The following is an 11,541-nucleotide window of genomic DNA, read 5'->3' as shown; positions in this document are numbered from 1 at the left end:
GGGAGCGTTGCATTTCTTGTCGGGGGCGGGACTTAAGGTCGGAATAGTCCCCTTTATGACGCACACCCCAGGCATCTGTGAGACTTTCTGGCAAATTTGAGGAATCAGATGCGGGATAATTCGCACTATGTGAACCTTTGTTATTCTGGGAGACACTTTCCAGCCCTTCCCTTTGGCAAAGAAACCTTGGATGCCCATTTTGTCCTGGCCTAATCCGAGTAGCAAATTGGGCAAGACTTTGACATCTCTATCTCAGAGCATTTTTGACAAGGCCTTTGTTCTTTACCTGAGTCTGCCACCTAGTTGCGACTGTCTGTTGAGGCAATGGATGTGGTGAGTTCTGATTGTGCAAATGAAAATATGGAAACGCTTCACGAATTTGCGTGTCATCCTTGCGCAGGGGCCATGCTAATCTTCTCTGTATCGATTCCAATTTATTATATGTGCTGCCGTAGCAAGCACATTGACCCTCATTTGCTGAATGCCCTTTGAACCCCCTGTGGACGGATGAATACCTTCACAATGGTGCAGACTGGAGAGATTCATTCCCTGTGAACAGTCACAGTAGTAGTTAGTGTTGAGACTTTTTGCGATTGTCTATGAAATGAAAGAGTTTCCAAAACCAAATGTAGAACAAGGACTTTAATAACTTAAATAAACTATAATACAAACGATAAACAGTCCCTCATTCTCTCCCCTTCTGAGTCATCTCGTCCTTCCACTGCTCCACAGTCTATCCCCTGACAGCAGCACAGTAGGAAACTCCATACAGGCGAGTGTGTCCAGTTTCCAGCGTTTTGGGCTGGCCACACTTGAAGCAGGCCGCCTTCCTCTTCCTCCAGGCTGTGGTCCTGTACAACGTGGAAGGTGAAGGACCAGGGAAGACATGCAGAGGAGGAGGTGGAGGAGCAGGAGGAAGGCCACTAGATGAGGGTCCTGGCTGCTCATCCGGCACGTTGTAATGAAAGGGCTGTCCTTGTCCCACCTGAACTAAGGCAGCCCTTTGACAGGAAGGAGAGCATCGGCTGCAACACCTGCAGGGATGGCAGCCGCTCCCTGCTGCAGCACAGCCGAAACCAACCCCCTCTGCCGTCGAGAGAACCTGGGAGACAAACACAGAATGTAGCTCTTCATCCAGCAATGAATCAGATTAGAACCCATCAGAGCAGAACATGTTAAACTCTCCCCACTGGGTCAGCGTCCTCCGGTTTAACTCAAAGGGCTGGATTTCAGTCTCAGCCATCAGCCTCGGGGTGCTCAGAACTACCTCTCTGATGGCATGGTAGTCTGTGAGGACAAGTGCAAGCCGAGGCCTGGTGACCCCGCTGAGCCACGTGGCCGCCGGGTGGAGCTGGCAGAGCAGCGTGCAAACCGCCTCCACCAGGCGACTGGCGCTGGGGCAGGTTAAAGGGCCCGAGTTGACCCCGAGAAGGCAGCTGAAAGAGTCAAAACAGCAAAGTGTGGTTCAGTACACAGCAGATATATACCAGGGGAAAGATTGCTGCTGTTAAGGAGTCTCACCGTTGGGTACTCTCATTGCCAGCACAGGAGGTGTCTTTCCCCTTTGCTGCCTTGAACCGCCCCTTTGGTTGCCTCTCCCGAGAGAGAGAGAGGGAGAGAGAGAGAGGGAGAGAGAGAGAGAGAGAGAGAGGTCAGTGCGTGAAGTAAAAAAAAAAAACTGGTTAGAGCCGACTGAAAAAAAAAACTCAGGCAGAGACGCAACGCGAGTCGCATTCTTAAGCACCACGTCTTAACAAGCCCCACGTTTACCTGAACTCTACTAGTTAAGAACAAACCGAAGTAAAAAAAAACAAAGGCGAAGAAATTGTTTAAATTTATCGGGAAAGACCCGCGAACCTGGTGACTGAGGTAGGGAGAGAGGAGTTCTGTGTGTGAGTGAGCCGAGCGGGACACAGCAACACAAACAGTATGTGTGTAGTGGAGGGGCGCTGTGACTACCAGCCAATCACAGAACGCAGACACAGACAGCTACCCAATGAGGACTTTTGTTCAATCCGAGCACTGATATTGACTCGTATTACTCGTATAATACTCGTACTCGGCAAAAGTGCTTTATCCGTACCGGATACTCGTTTCAGCCGAGTATCCGGCTCATCTCTAAATATTACAAATTAAGCCACACACACACTTCCCCTCTCTCTCTCATGATCATCAGTGATACAGAATAATGAGTGATAAACATAAAGGAACATAATAATTAAGAAGGAATGCTGTTTTAACCGCAGAAATGGGTCAGTACAGTACTGTTTTTCAAGTTCATGTATGATTGGTCATATCACCTGTTAATCAAGCTCCCTGCGAAGGGTCAATTGCATGCTGAAAAAAGAGCATAACGGTTAAAGCCCAGCCCATTTCAAGACAACCCGACAACTTCCGGGGTAAATCCTTCCTACTTCCGGGTTAAACCCCGCCCACTTTCCGATTAGGCCCCGCCCAATCCGAGTACAGATACGGATACAGATAATTCATATGGTTCAACAGATACAGATACAGATAATGCTGTACTCGCTCATCCCTACTACACACTGATGGTATGAATACAAAACACATTTGTATTCATTTTGCTTTCTCTGTGTACAGATGTCAATTTTATTTCATACTTTTGTCATAGTGTCATGTGAACATACAAGGATCCAAACTTCAAGTATTGATGTTTATTTACACTCATCAAAACCAAGACAAAGTCAGAACACAAAATAGTTATTTCACAAAAAAAAGGACAATCAGCCTACATCATGTCGTCTTTCTGGGTCCGGCCGCAAAATTTCGTCCACATCGCATGCGATATCCTCCAGTCCAAGGCACCGGGGAAAATATCTCCTTGAATGCCGTATCCAGGCCTGACATGATGCCTGGTCAATATCTCCACATGCCTCCTCCATTGCCTGTAAAAGGGCTACCTGTTGATGAGGATGACGGTCGTACACCTTCCAGCGCCAGGCAGAGAAGAACTCCTCGATGGGATTGTAGCACAAATTAAAGAATTAAATGTATATGGATATATGGCACCCCACTTGTGTAAGGAACATAGCTAAAAAACTAACTAAAACTAAAATAGACCAGTTAATAATGGAACACGAGACTGTTGTACGTACACATGGGATAAAGGCGTTTCTACAGTCAAATACGTTGACACTCTCCTTTTAAATAACTCTGCCCCAGATGGATCCTTTACTAGAGCATTAAATAGACTAAGAGCCATATCCAAAATAAGCTGAACACTCTGGCATAGACAATCCCATTAATAATTGGTTAAGTCAACATTTTGGATAATGAAAGGGTTTGATAATGTCACTTTTTTTTTACTATAGTATAGCAATAGTAGCCTTCACCCTTTGTAGATGCTGCTATATCCCTGTATCAGACAATTATGTCTTTGATGCATCACCACTGCAGTAGATGCTAAAATGCCCCTGCCATACAAGATGGTTTTGTTACATGAAAGGATTGTTAGGCCTGGAGGAGAATGGAGGAGATTGATATTGTAAGAACCGACTTCGATGGACCTGAAGAAGAAACCCTGTTAGGGTCAACGTCCCTGAATAGATGATCTGCTAACTGTTGCACACATCATATATAGTGGATGCATGCACATAGGTGGTGTGATATTTTTGGGGGCTAGGATGTATTTCTGTGTCTATTATACTCGGTTTAGATGTGATATACAGTAGATTTCTTAGTATTTCTTGTGATGTATAGAAATTTCCATAACTGCTGCATACACCCTCTCCACTGATATAGGTTTTAGTGTTTTTTAATGTTTAGAATTTTCCATAACTGTTGCATTCACCCATACTCACTGATATACCGTATTTTCGCGACTATAAGGCGCACTTAAAATCCTTTTTTTTCAAAAAAAACGATGCGTGCGCCTTGTAATCCGGAGCGCCATATATATGGATCAATTTGTTGATCCATACTGGTTAACAAGGATCCATTGGAGGGAAAGTCTGGTGCCAGCAGCCGCGGTAATTTCAGCTCCAACAGCGTATTGTAACGGACTGTGTTTTCATGTTCTGGAGCGGCGTTGCACTTTACAGAGTTTTGGGATCTTCAGTGAAGGGCGCACAATGTTACGTCACTCATCTTAGTGCCACGCGGGAATTGTTGTTGTTTTGGAGAGCGATGGTGTGTTTTTGTTCGGCGTAGGCTACGGCCGACAGTAGCCTGTTTCTCGACAATAAAACCAGAAGATAAGCACATTATCCAGAGATTCATTAGCGAGAGTCGCTACAGTATATTAAAGCTCGTAGTTGGATGTCGGGATCGCGCTGACGGTCCGCCGCGAGGTGCCACCGTCTGTTCCAGCGCTGCCTCTCGGTGCAAGATGCACGAAAGCATTGGCCAAGAATGTTTTCATTAATCAAGAACGAAAGTTGGAGGTTCAGAGATATTGTTAATATCCACATTAACGTTTGAACAACGTTACCATGGGAGTGAAGAGTTTTCAGAACGCTTAATAACGTTTATTTAGCACAGCCCGATCTAGTGGATGCATAACACAGCCCCAGTCAAACGTTTTACTGCAGTATCTTCTATGCGCCTTATAATCCGGTGCGCTCTATATATGAAAATAGTTCTAAAATCGGCGATTCATTGAAGGTGCGCCTTATAATTCAGTGCGCCGTATATTTAGATTAGTAGTTTCTTTTGATTTTTTGGTTTAAATAATGAATTATGTAAAAAGGGGGAATTGATAATCAAAAGTTTCTTTCTTTGTGCTGAGTTAGAAAATGTTGCCTTGTTCTGCTGTAGAATTCAAAGTCAGAGACCAAGCAGGATGTGCCAGCAAGTCAGAGACAGTCTGGCAGGATGGGGATTCCTGTCTGGACTTGATTTAAGAGTTGGGACCCGCACGGACAAACAGTTTCTCTGTGTGTATTGATAATGGGATCGGTTTCTGTCCTGACTAAGGAAGCAAGGTCAGCGGGTCAACCAGCAGATGTGCTAGATTAGGGGGTTTGAAATTCACACCACACCAACATCCACACTTTTTTCATTGTTTACGTCAGGCAAGGTGGTCTGGACATTGAATGTGACCGGATCCTTAGATGCGAGGGGAGGAGGTTCCTCCCATACGCCAGCTTTGGGCCAATAGAAATCTTTTCTTTGTCTTTTGGGTTATAAAACATGATGTTCTTGCTGATGTTAGTTGGTGTGTACTTGACCTGCGATCTGATGAATGAATCTACCAGAACGAGAGAAGTAGTTTGGCTGAATTCTTCCAGACGTCCCAACCAGGCTTCCAATTTTTGAACACGTGCCTCTCTAAATTATCTAACAGGATTTACAGTAAGAATGGAGAGTATGAAGGGAGGTTGAGTGCCATGAAGAATGGGTGGTCTGTAAACCAGTTGCGGACCAAAGCAGCCCTATGGAAACTAACATTGTCCCATATGATGACATATCGGGTGAGGTGTCCAGAAATGCAATAATGTGTGCAGTGTTGTATGGGCCTATGGTTGCATGATGGTGAACAACACCATTTTGGCATATAGCTGCACACAAGGTTATGTTACCACCACGTTGTCCTGGGACATTGATGATGGCACGGTGTCCAAAAATGTTCCTGCCACGTCTCCTGGTTTTACAGAGGTTACAGTTTTTCTCGATTGTTTACACACATTTTCTTAAAGCATGCCTCATACTCTCAGAACTCTACACACAGATCAAAAAACACACACACAATGGGCAAAACCCCTCAATACTCCTGCAAAATGAAACTACATTCAAAACAATCTAATTTCTTCTCAAAATTGTATTTTGTTTTCAAATGACACACACAAACCATCATATGAAATAATAAGAACCAGTTGAACACTGATGTGCTCAATGTAAAACACTATGATGAATGGAAAACAATTCTCCATTCATCATAATGACTTTGACCTATTTTTACACTTACTACAGACAGTACATACATATGTGTTGTAAAATATTTTAGAATATTGTTTTTGGACTCAGAACACACAAATACATGGTAACAAATATATTTTATTTTCCCCACGAAAACAATGCACACAGTGTACATCTCAACCAACACAAAGTTGCACATAGAGTGGTCTACATACAAAACAACAGAAGAATTTACTGTATACAGTTACAGTAAAAATCTATGCTGCATCCTGTCTTCTGTTCCGGTCTGGTCCACAGAACCTCATCCAAATCACAAGCAATGTTTTCCCTGGCCACGCAGCAGAGCAAATATCGCTTAGCATGTCGAATCCAGCCATGAAAAGCATCAACTGCTTTATCTCCATATGCGTCTTCCATAGCTTAAAGAAGGGGGATATGCGTTTGTGGATTTCAATCATACACTTTCTGTTTATTTCAGTTAGAGAAATTGAATGTATTGTACATCTTTTACATTGTTGATTCTGTACACATGACATCCATTGCAGTCTGTCCATCCCGGGAGAGGGATCCCTCCTCTGACGTTCTCCCTAAGGTTTCTTCCCTTTTTTCCCCATTGAAGGGTTTTTTTCATATTTTGGGGAGTTTTTCCTGTGCCGATGTGAGGGTTTCGGGACAGAGGATGTTGCATGTGTACAGACTGTAAAGCCCTCTGAGGCAAATTTGTAATTTGCGATTTTGGGCTATACAAAATAAAATGAATTGAATTGAATTGAACTTTCCATCTCCAGGCAGAAAAGAATTCCTCCATAGCTTTGGTCAACCAAAGTGGCTCGGATCTCATCAGAGTTTACGGTCCTTGTGCTCCCCTCGTCCTCCTCCTTTTACTCTCACTCCTCTGGCTCTGTTTCTAATGTTGTCATCCATTGTTCCAAAACAGAAGACCTCATCTGTTGCCCTTTTATGCTAAAGCTCTGATTCCTAATTGTAACACTGTGTGACAGGTGTTTTCCCATGTGACGAGTCAGTGTGCATAGCAGGGTAATTGACTTTAGAATTTTGAATGACATTGTTTTTCGTGTGTAAACAAAATTTTCTTCATGAAAATTGTGCAGAGAATTGTGTGTAGTGTTTTGAAAAAAGTATGTTTTAGAATTGCAATTTGAGTGTAAAGCAGGAATTGTGCTTGTAGTTTAGCAGAATTGGTTCAGGGGGTTGGTGCATGAGTTACATGTTGTGGTCATTGTGTGTCAAGTACCAGTATTTGTGTGTAAACAATCGAGAAAAACTGTAATACAAACTGCGCTTGGATTAATAGTCTTTAAGAGCATTTTTGATTGGTTCACTATGATGGAGGCGGCTCCTTGTTCATGACCTTTGGAGAGCCCCATTGGAGCACAGGGATGTCCATCCCTTCAGGCTCTCGGATCATCACGTCTCCCATTGTTCATGAGTTCACTGCGTACTTAAGATGTTTTGTGTGTGAGACACGTTATTCTCAATATTCTGTTTTATCTACATTTGACGCTGAGAGTGCGTGCAGTTCTTTAGCAACAGGTTCACTGCATATTTAGGATGTTTTCCGTGTGAGCCATGGCCCCCCAGTCCCATGTATGGACGTGACCCTGAGAGTGTGTGCAGCCTTTTTACCGACATGTTTTTTTGCACCTGGTCATACACGGCCTCCAGTCATTATTATTATTCAATTATTGTTGAAGTGTAATTGCAGTCTAGCGTGAGCATGCATGATTATATTTAATACTCAACAACGTGCATGTCGTGATTTGGGACAGAGACTCGGGATGAGCAGAATATAAGTAACATGGGAGAGCACCATTAACTAGCCGTGCTAGCTAGCTAACGAAGCTAATACAGGAACCACAGAGGGTGAGTGCTAAAGAGGTGTTACACCGAAATCTATGACCCATCAGAAACTGTGACCGCAGAGGGCGCTGTTTCACATCGTCTGCTCGTGCGTGCTAGACAATGGAGGGCGAAGAAGAGCGCCTACGCAAACGGCGTAAAAGAAAGAACTACATATTTATGGGAGGTAACCTTGCTCGCAATTAGCCTCATGGTCCCATCCCTTCACCATGGATGCACAGATAATTAAAGAGTTACTGGATTATCTTGTTGTGACTGTGACGGAGCGGCCGTCACTGGCTGCATATGCACACGCACGCACACACACACCACCAAACAGAGATTGTGCCAGAGGTTGTCAATTACCCTGATGGGAGGGGCTTAGGGTTTTTAAGAGGACTTCCTCATGGCAGGAGAATCAGTGGGGGGGGGGGGGGGGGGGTTTGTGTTGAAGGGTGGCCGTGGTAGGTCATGGTAAAAAGGCCATTGAGAGAGCGAGATGGTGACTTTGATTTATTTCTTTTGTTTGTATTTTGACCGACTGGTTGGCACTTTCCAAGAAGAGGAATAAAAATGCACCAACTCTACAATACCTACGACTACACCATCAATTTTGTGAGATTCAGCAAAGACTGAGAGTGAACCCCATCACAAGGACAAAATCCAGAAAATTATGACAAACACCAGCGCTTCACCATTCGAAGAAGGGCTGCAAGCTACTACGTCGAAGGTAGGTATTTTGTAAAATACCTACCTTCGACGTAAAATCACTTAAGTAACATTTACTACATTTCCAATGGAACTTAAATAAAGGCTATTTGTATGCCTCTCATAAAAGTGTTTGTGACTTTTTTCTTCTTTTTCTTTAATAGGTCAAACGTCCATTTGAACTAATTGGTATGGACTTGATTGGCAAGGTTGTTGAAACAGAACTGGGGAACCAGAACATATGTGTAATTATAGATTACTGCACAGGATGGGCACAGGCATATGCCATTAAAAATAAAACTGCAGCGGAGGTAACTGGATGTCTACTTAAATTCATCTACCAGTTTGAAGTTCCCCAAAGGATACACAGACCAGGGAAGAGAGTTTGTGAACAAGGTATGTATTTCCATTTGTGTTTATCTAAAAACACTTCAAAACAATCATTATTATTGAATTTTATTTTATGCCATACTTACAAAGATTTTGAAGGTGGGATCATTTAAGACTTATGTACCAAAGACACGCTAGATAAACTAGATTCATGCTATTTTGCCACACGTTCTACATCACTTTCTGTACATCACTTCAGACTGCACTCCCTCTCAGTCAGTTTGTTTTACACCTTCACATGGGGCGGCAGCTTGTAAGATGAGGTTTAATTTGCAGCTTATTTCTTGATAACATGTCGGATATTTGAATGACCACTTTATTTATATAGTTACTTTATGATGAACATGTTGCAATATTGACTGTTAATTTATATTTGTTTCTTCCTAGATTCTCCAAACTATGTGTGTCTGTTATGTTATCCATTATCATTTGCCTCACCCCCTTTTGTTAAAGAAATCTTCATTGAACGGACTGAACTTCTTTGTGGCTCACTCATTCATTCTGACCGATGCCCAATGGCGATGGCAATCAACCTCCAATATTGAACCCTACTTAACAACTTCTTACAGATAAATGATACATGATAGAGGAGAGAGAGGGAGGCTTACCAAGCACCAACACTGACTGGATAAGATGTTGAATATGTTAGGATAGGTTTTTGCAGTGAGAGCTCAGGCAGAGCTTGAGTTCAAGCCTCAGATATTAGACAGAGGTTAGACCGTAAACAATGGCAAACAATGGCAACCGAGAGTAGTCTAAATTTCTGTGAACTATGTTTTTTGAGTCTTAATTTTAAACAGCTGCTGAACAAAGGTTTCACACAGATCCTTAAAACATGTTAAAAGGCATTAAGAAGTATGGTCAATGTTGATTTGAAACTTCAAACTTCAATCAGTCTTTATATATTTGTACTGGACCTTCCTAATGTTGCTACCCATACATTTAATAGTATCCGTCTTGCAACTTAGCATACTATTTATCTTAAAATTAACTTTATTGAATCAAAGAGTTCAATCGGAAATCTGACTTGCTAAGGAACCCATGTATTCCTACAGTGACAAATACATATTTATCTATCGCTCTAACCTTTGTCCCATTCAATATGACCTTGTTTCAGATGCAGTGTGACAGTTGTGAGCGCTGGTACCACAACAGCTGCGTTGGATATCAAGATGGTGGTGGTGCAATGTACAGCTGTCTCGCATGCATCCCTAAACAATAAAGTAAATACATCTGTAAACAGCATTGCCAAACAAAAAATGTATTGTAAATATTGAAAGTTATTGTAAAAAGTTTAATTTTTAAAAGTGTAGTGTTGTTTTTTATTTATGTGAATAAATAGTTTTACTATTGTGCTTAATTTGGATTTAACATTTAAAGCTCCAGAAAACAATGCTGCAAGAATGTTCTATCTTTTGGGAAGATGGCGTCATCGAGATGTGTTTTCAGTAGGCTGACTCTTGTGAAGGAAAACAGTCTATTCAATTAAAGTAATTACCTTAAAGACCAGTCTTAACGATCTTTCTTCAAGATAGACACAAGCTCACTAATTTATTGTCATTTCATATTTCGATTTTAACCCCAGCTTTGGTGCGTGCGTGTGTGTATGGGGATTTACAGATGAGCCACCCCTGAGCGGAGCCTGTGTCAGGGCTACAAAAGGCTTGCTTGTGAAACATGCCATGTCTGCCAGGTTAGTGGTAAACCAAACCAGACAACTCCACCTGCACCGTTGTACCCCATACCTGCCATAGATTTTGCCTTAAAAAAAACAAAAGGGAAGAAAAAAAACAAAAGGCAATTTGTTTATATATTGCATGTTTCCTTATTGATTTCCTTATTGGTGTAATTCCAATTCATCTTCATGCAGGTACCCCTCGGTCGGAGTTAATTATTATTTGTAGCTGGAACTCGATCGTCTGGGTTGGTTCAAACAGTGAGCTGAACACAGAACAACAGTTTTCATATTCAATGTATGGCGACACGTCACCATTTTGGGGTGGGAGTGTTACGTCCCCCAGCTCGTGTGTGTGTGTGCACACGAGCGAGCCACACCTGAGCGGAGCCTGTGTCAGGGCTACAAAAGGCTTCCTGGACCATTTGCACAGGGAACCCTTGAGAGTCGCAGCCCGACCGTGCTTGCGATTAGGATTGCCATTCAGCCGGCAGTGATGTGTGCGTCTCTCCTTTATGTTAAGGGTGGTGTCCGACCGCCCGTACCAAACTTACTGAAGTTTGACTCATTAATTCAGCAGTTATAGTGGGGTCACACATTCTGACTGCTGCTACTTGTCAGATATGGTGACCTCTGAGGTACTGGCTCTGGGAAGACTCCAAATAAGAAAATATGTTTCCAGAGTGATGTGAATAGATGAAATAACCAATCCAAACAATATTTTGAAGTTTGACTCATTTATTCATTTGTTCGTTCTTTTCTTAACACTACAATATGATGCTTTCATCCGTGGACGTAATGTATTAACGTTTACGCCGTTTGTGTTGTCGCTCTTCTTCGCCCTCCATTGTCACACACGAGCAGACGATGTGAAACAGCGCCCTCTGCGGTCACTGTTTCTGATGGGTCACAGATTTTTTAACGTCTCATTCGGCCACCGCCTCCGTACGAGACACCGGCATTTTTCCTTCGGTGTTGTCATTGAGCTGCAGACACGTGAGTTTATTTTCTTACGCGAATGACAGGAGATT

The 11,541-nt window shown here is 42.7% G+C and overlaps 1 non-coding gene across 1 annotated transcript; it reads right to left on the bottom strand.

The window, feature by feature from the left end:
• Positions 1-355: 355 nt before the first annotated feature.
• LOC119225729 (U6 spliceosomal RNA) lies at positions 356-462 on the bottom strand. Its single transcript, XR_005121187.2, has one exon. It is a non-coding gene; the product is annotated as a U6 spliceosomal RNA (small nuclear RNA).
• Positions 463-11,541: the final 11,079 nt, after the last annotated feature.

The sequence above is a fragment of the Pungitius pungitius genome, chromosome 5 (genome assembly GCF_949316345.1).
Source record: "Pungitius pungitius chromosome 5, fPunPun2.1, whole genome shotgun sequence".
NCBI lineage: Eukaryota > Metazoa > Chordata > Actinopteri > Perciformes > Gasterosteidae > Pungitius > Pungitius pungitius.
Note: the sequence above shows the minus strand (reverse complement) of the source record. Positions and strands in the feature narration are given on the sequence as shown.